The 18,664-nt window shown below is 36.9% G+C and overlaps 1 long non-coding RNA gene across 1 annotated transcript in view; it reads right to left on the bottom strand.

Annotated features, from left to right (window-relative positions):
* The window catches only part of LOC141419218 (uncharacterized), a 47,340-nt gene extending 29,940 nt beyond the window's left edge, over positions 1-17,400 (bottom strand). The window contains exons 1-6 of the long non-coding RNA XR_012443879.1: positions 17,340-17,400; positions 14,740-14,851; positions 13,574-13,728; positions 7,836-7,909; positions 6,522-6,603; positions 873-1,096 (exon numbers count right to left, since the gene is read on the bottom strand). This is a non-coding gene — a long non-coding RNA (uncharacterized lncRNA). The remainder of the gene's footprint in view (positions 1-872; positions 1,097-6,521; positions 6,604-7,835; positions 7,910-13,573; positions 13,729-14,739; positions 14,852-17,339) is intronic.
* Between the last annotated feature and the right edge of the window lie 1,264 nt (positions 17,401-18,664).

Genomic DNA, 18,664 nt, shown 5'->3' with positions numbered 1-18,664 from the left:
AGTGAATGGATGTGTCAGTCAATCAATCGCTTGATGGTTTCACTCAATGAAACTATCATGAAATGAGCAGTAAAACCATGTTACTAAACAACCAGCTAATTGATAATCAGTGCCAGGATTTTTATTTATGTGTTCTTAATTATTATTGTTTTCAGACAGGAATATGGCAGATGAAAAATAAACATAAAAGCCCTACAAAAAAGATGCCCCACCAAAATCAACAGTCATAAAATCTCGCCAGCTATGTCCACCTTGCCATCCAGGATCATGTATGTATATTTGCAATCAAGGAGTTCAGACTGCTTGCTTGATGCAAAAGACTCATCAGGGGCTTGAATATTTGGCACCCAGTCCAAGTGGTTCCATATTGGCAATGGTCATTGTCATAAAGCTGAATTTAACTTTAGAAGTACAGCATGCCATATAGCTCCAAGTAGCAGATCTATTTTTTTAATATCAAATTTGCAATAAAACTACACACATGCTCAGTGTTGGGTGAGCTTCCATTTTTAACACAACTGATTTTCACTAGTCTTTCTGGGGCCCCAAACTGGGTGGGCTTCTTTCCTGTGCTCTAGGCCTTATCTCTGTCAAGTTGTATGATTAGGATCCCAAAGTCACTGAACAAACAGGGTCGGATTTTCCATAACAGACCTTTTGTTCATATACATTTCCCTGGCTTTCGTTTGAGAAGTCAGAGAATGGCTATCATCTCCACACTAATAATATCCTTCAGTAAATGATAAAGTCAAGTCCAAAGTAAACTAAGAAGCTTTATCAGCATGTCAAGGCTATCCCCTTACAGCTCTGTACTTGCCAACTGTGCATCCTTTACCTAGACAAAGACTCGATGCACATTAAAAGGCACTTACCAGAGTGGGTGTTTGTTTGCCAAAGAAGAGCAGACTGCCCTCTGATTCCAGTCACCTGGTTGTCACTCTCATCAGAGGAAGCGAGGTATATGTTACAGTGAGACTCCCTTGATGATCTTGAATCGAGGCAGGGGGAGAGTGGGAGCTTCCTGCCAAGTTATTCCTTTTCTTTCTCCTTGTTAATATTAACTGATGGACTCCTCCAAGGGAAAGTATATTTCTTGCTGTGAATAGAGAAAACGCTGTGGTTGACCAGTTATTCTTCCACCCTGTTGTCAGAGAAGATGAGTCAAAAGGGATTTACACACCCAGTTAGTTCTAACAGATGGCCCTTCCCTTGTATTTTTAGAAAAGTTCAACATCCATCCACATTTCTCTCCAACTCCAAATCAGGCAAATTAGCACACTGGCCTTGATTTTTGGTAAGCAGATTTAACAAAATGGATATACCATGCAAAAAAATGAAAAGGGCAAAATTTAGACAGGTGTACATCTCCCACATCTCTCAAAATTTTGTGCCTTTTTTGACATTATCTAGAAAGTAGTGAAAACAATGAATGTGTTTCCTTTCTTTTCTGTGTGAATGTAATTTATGACTCTAAGTCCAGGAAAGACTGCTGTCTGTGTTCCTATGCTTGTATACTCTCTGCCAGAGACTATGTCAATGTACAAAATGTAGATATTGTATATGCGTCATACACCCAAATAGCACATGAATCTGTATAGGCAATAATAAGAACAATGGGAGGTGGCCTACATTGGGAAATAACAATATGTTGCAGGTTTTCTTGACTTTTTTTCCTTGCGATTGTAGACAAACATTCCCCCGGGAGTGGATGGCTCAGGGAAGGTGTGATGGGATATGAAGTCTTTTGTCATAAAATCCCCATATAAAAATCCTGTCAAGATTGATAGGGGCTGAAGTGTACGTAACACTGTTGCTGTGTTGGTTTCATTCCAAGCACAGCATGCTCTGAATGATCTGTCATTACCATCAGACCTGAAGTAAAGAAAGGCAAGTGTCAGAGAGAAACCTCTCATTGCCACCTATAGGCTGTTAGGAGGAAGGCCCAGGTGACAGCTGCAAGACTCAGAGAAGCAGCAGGAAAAGGTGTTCTGAAGGTCTCCCCCAGTTTGTATGCACATTTACACTGTTTATTTCATTCTTTCACAAAGCATTTATTGTGCCAGTGTTGGTCTAGATGCTGTAGAGGATGCAAGCATCAAAAAAGAGGTGATGGGTTTGGTGAAGAAGATAGTCTTATTATTGGAGCACATGTTCTGAGGACTACAGAAATACTGTGAGACAAACAAGGACAGAGAGGCCTTCCTGGGAATAAGTGACGTTTGACTCTTGTTAAGCACTCTAAAGGGTCAGGAGGATTTTTCCAGATAGAGGGAAGTGAGTGCATTTTAGGTTAAGGAAAATGTCATAAGCAAGAGAAATAAGCAAAGGCAGTAGACCATGCATTCAGTGACCTATAGGAAGATCTCTGTGTGACTGGAAATATGTGAGAAGGAATGCCAGACTACGAAAGGCCCCACGTACCATGTTATGATATTTGGAGCTTATGCCAAAGTCAAGGTTGCTTGTCCTCTGAACCTGCAGTATCACTTGGACATGAGACTACTGCTGATCCATTTGGCTCACATATGGAATCATCAGAAGCAAAATGAGTGAGGGGACGCAGATTGAACACAAAGGTATGCATTCATGGTCCAAACTCTGTCGCTTTGTGGTTAATCTAATCACAGAAACTCCACATCACTCTGAAACTTACATCTTCTCAGTATTGTTTTCTCTTAAGTGAGATCAGTGTTTGCACAAAATGAGAACCTTCATTATTTCACCATTGTCATTGACCTATTTTTGGGTCTACCCAACTCCCACTTTTGCCTTCCTGAGGAACCTTCCCCCTCCCCAGGGAAGGCCTTCCAGTGTTCACATGTGAATCTTACACTCCGCTCCCCTGGCTACAGGATGTGGTATCAAGTCACCCCCTTGGCCAAGTGGGTCAACTGGATTCTCTCATACAGAACTTCAGCCTATTTTTTTCTTTATTAGCATCTATTTTTTCTGGTTTCATATAATATGCGTGTATGTTTGTATACATCCTTTAAATTCATACAATGTGTTTTGGATAAATTCATCCCCTAAATTACTCTTTCTAAACCTCCCTCCCTACTTTACAATTTTAATCAGTTTCATTATTCTGTTTTCATACATGTATATAAAGTATGTTGATCATATTCATCCCACCACCCCCCTTTCAACCTGACCTTTCCCAGGTTGAGAAACCTGACCCTCTCCCATAGAGAAAACGTGATAATTGTATTTCTGTCTTATTTCATTTACTGTGATTATCTCCAGTTTCATCTATTGTCATCCTACAAATGACATAATTACATTTTTCTTCATGGCCAAATAATACTCCAATATGTATGTATAACACATTTTTAGTCCATTCATTGATTAGTAGGCATCTAGGTTGATCCATAGCTGGCTACTGTGAAAAATATTGCAATAAACATGGGTGCACAAGTGTCTTTATTATATTCTGACTTCCATTCCTTCAGATATATGTCCAGGAGTAGGACTTCTTCCCTTCAACAGAGAAGTTCTGATAGCTAAGTCAATTCATGGTATAATCTCAAAAAGGAAATACTTGGAATCAACTGTTCTTTGAAATCTCAGAACTGACATATTTCCTTTCTTTTTGAGGCCACTTGACTCAGTCCTCCTATGATGGCTTCAGCAGACTTTCAATGAATAGCTTTTCTTTAAGCTAGCTCAAGTATTTTCTGCTTATCACAAATCAAACAAAACAAAACAAACCACTAGCATAGTTTATGATATTTTTATATTTTATTATTCTTAATTAGTATAAATTTTTGGTTATTTTCCCTTGTTAGATAATGATCTATTCCCAAGAAAACATTTTCCATTTATTTTCAGAGTAATAACATGAGAGACCAACAAACTTCAAGTCAAAATTGTTATTTTAAGTTCCCAAAGGAAAGTAACTTACTTTGCATGTTTTAGGCATTGCACCTGTATGTTCCAACAAATAGTAACTAGCTAGCTAGATATTTCCCTCATTCAAAACACAAAGGCCCAATTTTTATGAAGATTTTATCACTTAGTAACTACCAGAAGAAAAATAGTAATCTTACTTAAGAATTAGAGAAAGGGCTGGCCAAGTGGCTCAAGTGGTATAGTGCCTGCCTAGCAAGTGTGAGGCCTTGAGTTCAAACCCCAGTACCACTAAAAAAAAAAAAAGAATTGGAGAGAGTTTGTGTATAGACCCATGTTTATGGAGATGGCTTTATCCATTTCACTAATGTGCTAAAGAATATTTATCATCTACCTAATAGCTTAACGGAAATTCAAAGCAGCCATATTTGCAATTGCTAATGTGTCCAAAAATTAGCCCAACCATTAGAGAGAGGTTGCATCTGAAGAAGATACTGAGTTGCTCTTGGAATTTCCAATAAAAAGGTTTGCTATCGGTGTGACTCCTTCTGTCCTCCTATTTTACCTCTTTTTGAGCAACCATACAGGTAGGGAAGCATTAAGGCATAGTCACAAAATGCTTCATCCAACAACAGATGTCACTATGTGGCAGAATCCACAGAATTAGCTATTCCTTTATTGTGGTGACAGAACAAAATAAAGGGACCACCTAGACCTGGAGCTGGGTATGGCTTATATTCCATCCAGATAGTTCAAAGATCCCTCATCTGTACTGTCCATGAAGAACCATGATTGAGGCAAGTCAGCAGTTAGTATCTTGCCTATGTTCAGGCACCTGAGGTTAAAAACCCTTGAAAGCAGCTGCAAAATCAGTGGCAGTTACAATGCAAGTTTCAATTCCATTATCTCACCAAAGAATGAAGTATTACCAGCCATCACCCATAACAACTATTAATTCTACCATCTCCTCTTTGAAAGGGTTTCAGGTCTGAATCTCCTTTCCCCCCATCAGATGGAGCATGAGATATGTTCAGATGAGATTGTTAAAGCCCAAGATGTAGAATTCATGTGGCCGCCTGAGTCACTCAAAAAGTCCCCAGGACTCTCCTTTTACATGGATTATAATAAAACAAATTATTCTCGTGTCACAGACCTTGAATACCTACTAACCTTGATAAGCACTTACATCTAAACAAAAAGAGAATCAATTTGCATTTTCCTTTCTGCTGGCTAACATAAAGCTTCATTTTCCAGTTGCCATTAAGGGTTATTGCGATCTGTACATAGCACATTAGGCAGTTTGTATCCATTGTTCACGCATAGTTCTATCAGAATGTTTCAGGTTGAAGGCATTTTCACAATGATGCTGATTTTGTCCTGCCCGCCCCCAACCCCCACGCTATTTTCTTGAATGTGTTTATTCCAACAGGTCTCTTCAAGACCTGAAAACTGTCCCCTGTGAAAACACGTCAGTCATCACCTTTGCTCACAATTGGAATTAACAATATTCAAGGTCTCAGGACCTGCGTGCACACACAAGCACACAGAGAGCAGCTTACCTGGGTGGCCAGACAGGTAAAGCTGCCAAGCTTTCCCGGATTGACCTTCATGAATTGCAACCTACAGGGGCTAAAGAAACCTTGAACAATCCATAGAACTCTAAACTATTTCCCCAGGCTAACAGATGCTTTAAATATGCCATGCTCGGCCATTGAATGATATTTTTCTCCTCTCATCTATGGCCTCTTAATTTTCTGGGGCAGAGAAAACAAACCACAGGCATTCCATTAAGCAAACATCTATGGGATGTATGGGATGAAATGAGAAGCAAGCTCCTGATGGAAACCACAAAAACTTGAGTTAGAATAATTGAGAAATGACCACTGGCAGGTAGAATAACACAATTATTATAGATGTAACCTTTGGGGAGGTAAAAACAGAAAGTCTTAACCTAGAAAGATAGATGCACTTGGTGAAAAAGAATGATCACCAAAGAACATTTCATAATACAACAGCACAGAAGTAGTGGCCACAGACCAGCATGCCAGCATTGACAAATAGCTTGGTCAGAGATCAAAAATTAAAGCGTAAAATATTGATATTTTAAAATTGAGTTTTCATAATAAAAAAGCACAAAGGAACTGTTTTCTCCCAACATATTTTGGCAACCACATTTCAATGTATAGATGCTATTCTTTATTTTGTTTTAGCCCTGCATTCCTTGTACATCCTGATTACATTTCAAAATCAATAAAGAATACATCTGGAATATTTTTACATTTTGTGAAAAGCCCGAATCTTAATGCTAAACACTTAATCTCTTCATTACTAATTAATCACATTGAGTCATGGAGAAACTAGGTTTTAAGATCCTAACAGGTAAAGTATCTTTAAATTTTGTCCAAAACCTTGTGTGAAGTAAGTAGTGATGACAGAAGGATGGGCTGATAAATAAAAGTAACATAAACACTGGCAGAACTACTGATCTTTGGGAATATACGAGCATCCTTCAAAGAGTTTCAAATATAATAACATTCCACTGACAAACCATAGGCAACTACTTTACGTTCAGTGAACAGAAGAGAAGAAAACACCAGTTATAAAACAAGAAAGTGTGGGCACTGATCTAGTGTCTGGAGAAAGGTCCAGAGAGAAAGGTGAATAAGGCTTCATACCTGTTCCATATAGACGTTTATCTTCCAGGTTGGAGTTGTCAAGAAAGCAATCAAAATGTAACACAATAAGTGCTCAATTTCCCTGTACAAAATTGAAAATAATTACAATACTAAAACCTCTTTAATCCTCAAAACATTTTCTGTGAATTTGATATTACTTATAAATCTTTAGCTTCACATTGGGACATTTGGGGACATAGGGAAATTACACGTGAATTAGGCAGGAAGTCTGTATGAAACCCCATTTCTCTACTCCTAGCATTCAATAACAGAGAAAGCTGTGATTTTCCACAGTGTCTCTGTGGGAGTGTAGAACCCAGGAGCAGTCTAAGTTCTTCCCCAATGAGTCAAAGTCTAAGCAAGCCTGCTTAATTGCACTCTGCTTATTCTTCATGTGGCAAGCCAGGTCAGTGATACCCAGTAATAGACTACAAGGACTTGGCACAGTGGCTCACACATGTAATCCTAGCTACTCTGAAGATGATCAAGAAGATCTTGGCTCCAGGCCAGTTATAGCAAAAAGTTAGCAAGATCCCATCTCAACCTGGATGTTGTGGTGTATGCCTGTGGTCCCAGCTATGTGGGAGAATTGTGATTCAGGCTGGCCTGGACAAAAGTATAAGACTCTATTTGAAAAATATATGAAACAAAAAGGGCTGCAGTTACAGCTCAAATGGTTGACTGCCTGCCTAGCAAGCTCAAGGCTCTGAGTTCAAACCCCAGTAAGTCCCCTTGCCACTGTCATTCACAATTCCTCCACAACCACAACACATCCTCACATTACAACACAAATGAAATTTTACTAAAGAAAGTGAGGAGACAGTTATTCTGGAAAAATGGGTGTGATCTTTTTTCCCAAATTAAAATACTCTTAAGACAACTCGTAGCTCTATCCAAAGGATTTATAAAATAAGATTTAAAGCAATAAAAATGTTTAGAGGTGAAATATTTGTATCCATCCAAAGACTTTTCCTGTTTTGAAAGAGTTCCCTACAGAATTCTTCTAAATGGTAAACTCCCCTGGTGCCTTTAAACGGTTGTTTACAGACCATTAACTCCCTACAAAAAGGCTGGTGTAGAAAACCTGCCAAAGTATGAGAATCTCCCATGATTAACCAAAATTTAAGAGAAGATGGAACTCAGTTTGCCAGAAATGAATTTCCACACTCAACTGGGGAATGCAAAATTATATAACGATCACCATGATATAAGATTTCTTCCTTGAAGGCAAACAGTGCCCAAATCTTAACATCATGTTTAATACTGAAATAGTTGGTGTTCTATACAAGTACTAAAATTTGCCAAAAAATTTACCACTCCGGTGCTGGTAGTTAGATGGTCTCCAAGGTTTGTAATGTCCTACTGCACAAAGTTTAGCTGGCTTGAGTCTGTAAAAGTAGAATTAATAGATAAAATGCACGTAGACTTTAATGTGTTTGATATAATTTGTTGAAATGTTTCTTAGACAAGTAGTTTCAGCATATGCTCCTTTTACTACAATGTCTTATATTGAGATGAACATTTTGGAAATCATTTCTGAAGTCTTAATTGAAAGCATTACCTTTTGTTATTTATTTTTAAATAATTTCATACTATAAAATTGAAAGAACTCATTCTTTTAATTAGTGCTTTCTATTTCCATCTATAAAACAACTGGTTTTGCCCTGTTGGGACTCTTAGTCTCTTTCTTACTGATTTTTGTGAGTTTTCACTTATTAAGGTTCACATATTAAAGACATTCCAATACTAAGGTTACAGAATTTCTCAACCAGTGACTTAAGTATTTGTATTTTAATTTTGCTTGTAGAATTTTTAACATGTATTTTGACTTTTTTCATCAATTTTGACTTATACAATATTTCCCCTGGAAGTTACACATAGAAGAGTCATTTCTATGGTTGTATTAGGTGCCTCTAATACCTAGATGAATGAGGTCACTCCCATAATCTCTCTAAAACTATTATTTTTTTCCCTTTGTAACATAGAAATATTATTATAACAACTATTTTGCACAGTTGTGGACATTCTATGAAATGACACTTGAAACCTCTTTTCCTCAGAAGATGATTAAAATGAAAGTTCAATAATATGATTATAGCTGACAGGAACTGATATGCCAAAAATAATTCTGGCATATTTGAACAAGCAAAATAAACAAAATGCATCTTTAACAGCTTTGAATAGCACAGAAATTAATATGCCTTAGCCAAATGTAAAATAACTAAATTTTATGAGTTGCTTTGAAACAAACTTTGTGGTGACATTTACCCTTTTGTAATTGCTGCTTTTGTTTTTATTTTTCTCAAAAACCTTCTCCAAATAACATGTAATAAGAGGATAATGTGTCCCAGAGATGAACTGAATCTTCTGAACTCTTGGCACTTAAGATCTTGGGAAAAGATTTTCTTCCCCAACACTCCCTGGCCTCAGTCCCATCTCACTGCCCAGTTTAATACGGCTTGGACTGTCTTCTTGTGTCCCCAGCTCCTATATCAATCATTTTCAATGTTGAGTTCTGATGATTATGTACAAGGTCACTTTTTAATTAGAACAATATAGTAAAACATATGCTCAGAAGATAAATGAGTACAAAGCTAGCTCTGCTACAGTGAACCCTTTTATTGGAAAGCCCTTAAAAATAATAAGCGTCATGTATAGTCCAGGGGCCTTTGCAACATATTTCAGTACGGCAAAGTGCCTGCCATAGTGACTGAATACTCTGTTATAGTGAACAATCATTTGGAAGCATAGGTTATTTTAATGGACACATCACTTTAAACGAAGCATTCGCCATCTGTTCTGCCCTCTAATTACAGATGCAAAAAGAACATAATTCACAATTGCATCATAAAAAAGTAAGATATAAGTGATTTAAATGCATGTGTATCTTCTTTATTCAATGCAGCATGCAGCTGTTAGGTTGTTTTCATGTTTCAAACACAAATGAGGATGGAAATCGCTCTTCCCTGATGGAGTGAATTCCCTGTTACAGGACATTTTGGGATGTGCATAAGTGTAAAAGTGTGTGTGCCCACAGCATCTTCCCATTAAAGAAGAGGCAGAGCAGCCTGTCATGCACATGGAGTTCTCTTACTACATCTTCTGGGGCAACTATTCTATTTTTCACAGATTAATCAGAAATAAGCTATAGTTAGAATAGTCTCAATATCATCATTATTATTATATTAAAATGTGCAAGATTATAAACATAAATGAAATGTGTACGAATTCTAGTTAATATGAAAACAATGTATTAAAACCTATTGGTTTCATCTAAGGCTTCTGCATTTCAATGACAGTTTATTTTTCTAATAATCAGTGTTCTAACAAAGAAATCCTTCTTCAGAATAAGGTGAGCTCACTGGTTGCTCCAGATCAAAGAGCTAATTCTTGACCTAAGTCTTGTATTTCCTGTATGAACCCATTCAGATTTTCCAAGATGACTTTTGATTAATGCTCATTTCTTCTACCCTCATGTGTCAAATATACTTCAAGACTCCCACGTGGATTTTCAATTTAATAATTACTCATTTAAGAGAAAACATTTGGATATGCAAACTTCAAGGTGAACTTGAACTCCTCATTGAGAATCTGTATAACTTTTACTTACTTGCTTTTGACACAATCATGTTTTCAAAATACAATTTGGTTCTTAAAGAAGAGTTTGCTAAACTCATTCCATATGTGCTCAATTAGCTTTCAAACAATAAAGTCAGATGGTCAAGTAAAATTTTAATAAAATAAAGTGTTTACTTCTTAGGTTAATTGTTTGGGGATGGTATTCAAAAAAATGAGGTAATTGATGAAAAGTGCAAAGAAATAGTTTTAAAAGCCATGTAGATTGTTTAAAATTCCATGCTGTAACACTGTCAGTAATAAGAAAATATTGCCCAGCAAAATTTGTTCTCTCAGTTTTACTACCGTCTTGCTAAGAATGATGTGTACTTCACATAGTCGTTGTTAATAAATAGGTGTCTGAAAGTGTTTGCTAAGTAATTTAAGAATTTATCCTCTCAACTAGGCTCACAGCTCAACCCTGTCATCCTATACTTGGGAGATAGAGGTTGGAGGATCATGATGCAAGGCCAGCCTGGGTAAAAACATTTGCAAGACCTTATCTCAACCAATGACTGGGTGTGGTGGTGGTGGTGTGTGTGCCTGTCATTCCATAAATTGGAGGCTCATTGGTCCGGGTAGACCCAGACATAAAGTGAGACCCTGTTAAAAATAACCCATGCAAGAAGGACTGGTGGAGTGAATCAAGTGGTAGATTGGCTGCTTAGCAAGTACAAGACCTGAGTTCAACCCCCAGTACAGCCACAAAAAAAAATCATACTCTCCTAACAATCTATTTTGAATTTGAGTTTGCCTAGCAACTGTTCTATTTTCAAATTAATCAAAAATAAACAATAGTTGGAATAATCTCAAAATCAAAATTATAATTATAGTCAAAATGTATATACTTATATATACTATATAAGTATATCTTCTATTTAATATTTTTTAAATATGTGTATGTTATTTTAGATATATATATGCATACAGACAGCAGATTTGATATTCAGGAGAACATGATTCATCCAGATCAGCTTTACAGGTGGTGATGATTACCATTGATCAATGAAAGTACAGATCTAATTGCTAAATATTTTGCATGTTTTCTCTACATCCCTTTTACAAAGACCTAAAGACTAATGCTAACGAAGGTTGCCCTTGAGTGGATATATCAGAAGAAAATAATCTTATGTATTATCTCTAAACTGCAAAGTGTCATAGTGAATATTTATAATCTTTTGTGGAAAATCACGAAAATGTGTAGTTTAAAAAACCCAAAATCAGAAACAAGTTTGAGCATTAAGTTACTCCGATCCATTTTCAAACTTGCTGTTGAATTTGTGGTTTTGTGCCGTTGCTCAAGTTGTTATGTAGACCTTGTTTTTATTTCCTTTAATCACATATTGATTGAAATCAGAAATAACCAATCAATTCATTTTATCAGTCTAAAAAATAACTTGATAGCAACTATTATTTATAAAATTTTCACCATTTTAAAGGAAATATTGTACGCAATCAGAAATGTGCATCAAAATCACCTGAACATTCCTTCCTAATAACACTCTCATTTAAAAAAATGCTCAACAATGTTACTCTAATCCATTGATTCATAGCTAGTAACTATATGAGAAAAGTAAAGGAAATAAATTAAAAATTAAATGTATTTAATCATTTTGAACTTTATTCTGAAATTGTATTGCTTTCATTTTTCTGATTTTAAATTAAAAATTACAATAAATGATGGACTAAAAAAACTCATTGCCTCCCTACATTGATTCCCATTTAACTTTTTGGAAAACTTAAAAGTCTGTAGCTTGAAAACAGAATAGATGGAGACTTTTTGGAAAGTGAAAAGAATATCTGCTAAGCTTCACTTTTTTATTTTATTTTCTCCTTCCGTGTTGGAACTCAAACCCAGGACCTCAGTCATAACAGGTAAGATCGTTACCACTGAATTACACTCCCCCCAAACCACTTTTCTCTTTTAAAAAAGCAATCCAGTTAACCGACTGTGTGTGTACATCCTTTCAAAGCTGATTATATGTTAAGTATTCCCATAGGATGGAAGAGTAGTGTTGTCATATACAAACATGAAAACAAAACCAGTATGATCCACCCACCCATATGTTTTAAAAAGATTCCATTTATTTTTTAAAATTCTTCTTATTATAGGCAATAAATTTTACCCAAAAGAATGTGAATTACAGAAATGTTGAAATAAAGAGAGTCATGTATTAACAGTAACATATACATCTGAAACTCTACATTAGGTTTACTTTAGAAGAATTTAGGGGAAAAAAAAAAGTAAGGTCAATATTGCCACCCAGGTAGCTCTCTGGATAAGACTGTCTCAATAGTTGCTACTCAAGAGAGCAGTTCTCTTTATTTAAATCTTAGAAAGAACAAATGAATTACCAGAAAAATAATTTTTATCTAAACTTTTCTTTCAGTTCAATGACAAATAACTTTATATTTTTTAACAGTTGTTAAGGACAAAATGACTTTTAAAAAAGTTATTGATCATCCATAAATTCAGTTTCAGTTCACATTTCAGAGCTGTTAGTTAACTGTTAATAACTTCAACTTGAACTCATAAGTAGTTGTATGCATTGAATGCCATGAAACACAGAATCCACTTTTAGATCCCTACTCAGAATGCTGGTTACAGAAAGGCATAAGGAGAAGTGAGGGAAGATTTGTAGAGGGAGTCATGCATGCTTTCTCCAGAAGAATACAGCACTCCTCCCCACCAAAAAACATTCACAATGGATGCATGCAAAGCAGTGTCATCCTCTGGTATATTAGTGAAGTAAATCAGTCTTTCTCTGGGAAAAGTAGCTGAGCCTAGTAATGTAGATCCTCTACTATTTATGATAAAAAGGGGAACTCAGTTTAAAGAACATTTTATGCATGAAAAATTGAGAACTTCTACTAAATGAGGCAAAAGAAATAGAAAGTATATCATGAGTTCATAGAAAGAAGAAAGATTTAACAGGGTTAAATCACTGTTAACATACAGGAAATGAGAGAAAAAAGATAATCAGAGGTGAGTCTAAGGTTTGAGTTCAGACCACAAAAACGATGATAATGATACAAATACAAAAAAAAAAATAGTGGGGGGAGTGATGGAGAGAGAGAGAGAGAACAAAGCCCATTTTCCTAAGCAGAGACAGGAATTGAGTTTGAGCTATATCGTACTTGAGATTTGCAGGTTAATACATTGGACCTGTTTACTGAGTTATTTTCATGTGAGGTTGAATCACAGGGCAAAACAAGCTTGAGAACTGGAAAACAACAATTAACTCCCTAATTCAACTGATACTTGTCTTTGGAAATTTGGCATCAAGGTACATAAGTAATTTCAGGCATCCCAGTCCCAACATCAGTGAGGAGAGTGAAAATACAATCCAAACTTTCTCTTGACTGACTAGGCACCTAGTTCTACTTGGTTTCCTTGCACAGAGGAAGTTCTTGGGCCTTTAGATGAAAAACAGTACCTTTTAATTTCATTTGCAGCAGTCGTCAAAGTGATTGAGGTACAATAGAAGGTATTGTCAGTTCAATACAACTCCCAGAAAATGGGCCAGAGTCACAGTGTGAATCCTCAGCCTATATTGGCATACATAGGGATGTACTGAAATATCCATTTGACCTAAAATAAAAGTTTTATATCATGAAAAGAGAAACAGAGTTTTGTTGAAAATAAGACCTTCATCAAGCCAAAAGACAAATGTTTATTAAAACAATTTTTGAACTCTGTTTCAGAGGAAGGAGGCCAGGGCTGGCCATTGAATCCCATGGGGCATCGCATGCTGAAGTCCCTGCCTGGAAAGATGATTTTAGTGGTGCAGTTTAGCAAACTATGTGTCCTAGAGTAGAGCTAAGAAAACCCCAAAGGCACATCCATTCCAATTCCATGACAAATGCCTAAATATAGAATGGAGGAAATGCTTGGTCATGTAGACACATTAAATTCACTGGTCTTCCTGAATGTAATACCACGATACTTTAAGTGAGATTATACTCTTCAATGCCTAGTTTTCTAAAGCACAGTCTGTCTCATTGATTTCTATGATTACTTATGATGCAGCTCACTCTTAGCACTTAAGGAACAAGAAAGAACTGATATAAAATATAAGTCTAGTTTGCCCATTTTGCAGGTTAGAAAACTGAGAGAAATAAAATTATCCAAGCTAAATTAAGGCAGCATAGGACAGGACTAAGTTCTTCCCAGAAATCAGCCAATAGTTTTCTCAACTACCTTGTTGTCTTTCAGATTGAAGAGCTTCAGAACAAAACACTGTAAGACTTTCTCAATCCTCAGGTTTGCATAATAAACTTTGGCAGAAATTTTGTCCTGTGTTTTGTATTACAGTACACAGAATATATGGTGTGAGGTAGAGAGGGAGGAGAAGTAAGTCTAGCCACTTTTTGTTTGTGGTGCAAGGGGTGCTCAGAAGGTTGTCTCTGTACTTTAGATATTCCTTTGTACTGAAGAACCATGGAACCATTTCCCTCAAGAGAAATGTGGAGTAAAGGGGACAGAAAAGCACAGCAAATTTTGCAGTAACTCATGCCTCATAATCACATGAATATTCCCCAGCTATAGCCCTTACTTTTTCCTCCTTCCTTCCCTTCCAAACTGGGGCTTCTGTTTGCTCACCTTTAGTTATTATTTTCTCTGCAACAAGAAAAGCTTAGCACTTCATGCCCAAGAATGCCCAAATGATGCTCTATGTTCAGGAGGCCAGATGTAGCACTCAACACCAATGGCCCTGGAAAGAAGAAAAAGACTGGGGACTAGGTAGAGGGGCATAATTAGGTCATGCTGCTGTCTCCCTAGAAACTAGACCTGGAATATGAAAATGGAGTGGTATTCTAACTTAACATGTAGATTTCTGGTACAATTCTGCCTAAGTATAAATGAACACTAGCATATCTTAGAAATACTTATGGATTCAGTGACTCCAAAAGAAAAACAAAAGAAAATTGCTGAACTCCACCTTCTTCAAAATATGGTGCTCTTACCAATAGTTCGAAGTTATTGTCACAGAGCCATTCAGAAGCTAACCATGATCGATTTGAAACACATGCTTTAAGTTTACTAGAAAATACATTTGATAGTATAAAAAAAAGCTAAACCCATGCAAAGAGAAAAGTGGTTAGTACTTTATTCTCACAAAACAAAACTTGCTTCTCATTTTGTAAGTTTTTAGAGTTGCCATTTACTTAAAAAACTCATGGGGGACTGGGGATGTACCTCAGTGAGTATAGCATTTCCCAGGTATGTGTGAGACCCTGAGTTCAATTCATAGCACACATAGCCCCCTCCCCAAAAAAAACCAAAGAAAAGATCCAGCCTCAAATGCTTTTCCATCGAAGGGGAGATGTTCAATTTTTGCCTAAAGCAGTGTTTTCTGGAATGAAATTGTAGCAGAGTCATTTAGGATGTAGTTTTTGGAATAGCTTGAATCAATAATTTCTAAAATATACACACAAATGTTGAATGATGCAGTGAACTAGCATAAGTAGAATCTAATCTCGGGAATTTGAAGGAGAATGGAAAGGAAAAACCAGTTAAATGTTAAAACCAGTCAGCACATGATTAACCTAAATTTCACTGTTGGTAGAGAACTTTCAACTCTGAGTTTTCTTTGACTGGATACATGAAGACTATAGGTATTTGAGCTTCCATATTTTCCTTTCCGTGAATGTAAAATACTTTTGGATATTCTTTATAGACTGGATGCTCAAATATCTTGGGGTTAACTCTGGATACAGAGAGGCCTGATTGATAACAGACACTTAAGGCCTGAGAATGGCTCAAACATTATCTTCCAGTGAGCCTTTTCCAAGGGTCAAAAGACATATTGAAGGTGACAACCTACAGTGAGAGGATTTTGGATAACCTTTAGATTGGGTGATCCTTTCCAGCCGATCTGACTCTACAATAATCTATGAAACCCAGATGAGTTCTGGATTCTGCATTTTCAAATTCTGACACTAAAGGAAACAATACAAAAAGTTTATCTATGCTGATAAGCAGTCAACTACAAATCGATGATAGTAGCAATCAAGTGCAACAGACCACACAGGTATGTGCTCAGCTGTCAGCAGGTAAAATTCCTGGATTCTTACCTTCTACTTAAATTGCTTCTTTTAAAGTCCTATTACCAACATGTTCTTAGGGAAGCATTGTACTTTCTGGTCTTGTGATAATCAGAAAGACAGTATGGTGGTTTTTAAAAAATGTTTTAAATCACATAATTATACATATTTTCAGTTGTGCTTCTTGCATTCATTTTTTTCTCCCTCTAAGACCACTTCCAGAGATTGCCAAAAAAAAAAAAAAAATGAAAGAAACCACTGTGACCAAGCTGGAATGCATGAAAACCATACCACCTCCTCCTAGACAAGGAAGAGATCCCACGACTCTGTGCTTGTCCCTAGTCCAGCCCCTCGAGCTACATGTCCACTCTGCACTCACTTGGCTGTCCCAGCCAAACCCTGCCCTTGCTTCTTGGCAAAAGGGAAGATGGTTCTATCTCCTGAGGCCATGATGTAAGGCCTGGGAGGAAATGTTGTCTTTTGGAAAATAGCAAAATTGTGTGACTACATTAAAGTCAACACTATTTATCTTCACTTCTTGTTCTATGGGCTGACAAAGGAACACCACTGTTAGGCCCAACCCCTGTGCACAGCTGCAATAGAAAGAAGGCAGGGACTGGTACTTTCAAGTGTCAGACCTTTTGTGCTTCTTACTACTTTATGAGGCTGATGTCAAGCATTGCAGTCAATGAAGTCTTTGTCCTAGGTGTACAGGGCAGGACAGTGGAAAAACTGCTCTCTCTTATCCCAGGCCCATCCATCTTCCCTCACCCTTTTTCTCAACTTTTCTGTCTCTTGAACAGACAGAGAGAGGATCCCTCCTGGGTTAATGCACTGGAAAATTGCTCTGCATGTTTATGAGGGGGTGCCTTCCAAATGAAAGAAAAAAGGAAAGGGAAAAAAAAGTGGGAAGAAGAGTCGTTTTTCCCACTGAACTCGTTGCCCTTAAGCTTGTGGGTCTGACCCTGATTAAGAAAATTTCAATGTCCTGCTAGGAGGTGTATTGTGAAGTTTGGCAGAATGCACTTCCGATTGAATTTTTTTATTATTTATAATCACAGAGTGGTTTTGGACAGCTCCCATCACCCACCCCATCACCAACAACACACACGCGCACACACACACACACACACACTGGTACATCTAAGCCCTTACCTTTGAAGAGGCCTTATTCACTCATATCCACTTTGCCCCAGAAGGATTTATTCTCCTTTCCTTGGAGGAAGAACTAATATCCCCAAGGCAATTCTCCATAAATAGCAGGCATGTTGTTTTCATACAGTTGCAAGGAAGGTTGGATCATGTAAACTTTGCTCTGAATGGATGTTAAAGCAAAAGGAGACTGTGTTCCTTGCTATCACTCACTTATTTATTTTAACTTTTTTCCAACTGAAAATAATATTCTCTATCTCTAACCTCCCTGCCCCACTCCTGTATTTTATTCCTTTCTGGGAGACTTTAGGCTAAAATAAAATGTCATGTGAGTGGTTAAGACATCAACATGTATGCTCGTAAAATAAAAGCCTGTGCTGGCACCAAGAGATTTTACAAAACCAAACAGTTCTTCCAGAATCTTCCATGAAAAGCCACAAGAAATGGGAGCACAGAAGTCTGGGTACTAAAACCAATGTAAAAGCCAACAGACACACAAAAAGTATTCTTTCAGAAAGCAAAGAAAGAGGATTTTGCAGCTTAGTGCATTTTTTTTCTTTCTTCTACCAGTTTTGCAGAAATTACTTGATAACTCCATTGGTATTAATTTAGTCAGAGGAATAAGAGACTGGGAATATTTACACAAAAAGTGCTATTTTGCTTCAAACAGAAGAAAAAAATAACTAGAATGCTTTAAAGGAAAATTTGTGTAAAACAGCAAGAAAGTAACTCAAAAAAATAAGATTAATAAAATGAAAGGATGAATGTTCAGTCTTCAACTTCCCCTGAATTGTGAGTTCTGTCATCATTTTGAGTTTAGGGCACCAATTTCTGAAACAAAATGACACATGAAGTGTTAATGTCCTAACACATGAATGACCATCTCATCTCTTCTGTTAAGTTGAATGCAGGATGTGACAGAGCACAACTACAACTGTTCGTGTTCTTCTATTTGTGATGCCAAAAGTTGTGAAATTATTTAATTCCAGCACCTGAAGAATTTCCTTCCCTCCCATCTTCCCCTTTGTATACTTTTCATCAAGATTTTTCCCCATTAAAATCTTTCCTTCTGACTTTTAAACTCTGTCTCGCTGACAACTGTGAGGCTCATTTAAATATTTAGCAAGATTATAAAAAGAAATGGGGTGAAACCAACAAATCATGCACAAGAGATTGGGAGCAGTCATTAAGTCAAACACACACTTTAATAGAGACCCCTAATCTCTGAGCCTGGCCCCTTTCATGGAAGGAGGTCAGAAGACTTGGTCCCCAAGCCTGCTCCCTGAAGACTCTTAATAAGCAGATGTTACTGTAACATGCTCAGGGAA

This window comes from Castor canadensis, chromosome 19, assembly GCF_047511655.1.
Source record: "Castor canadensis chromosome 19, mCasCan1.hap1v2, whole genome shotgun sequence".
In the NCBI taxonomy this organism is placed as follows: Eukaryota; Metazoa; Chordata; class Mammalia; order Rodentia; family Castoridae; genus Castor; species Castor canadensis.
The sequence above is the reverse complement of the archived record's forward strand: the minus strand, read 5'-3'. Positions and strand labels throughout refer to the sequence as shown.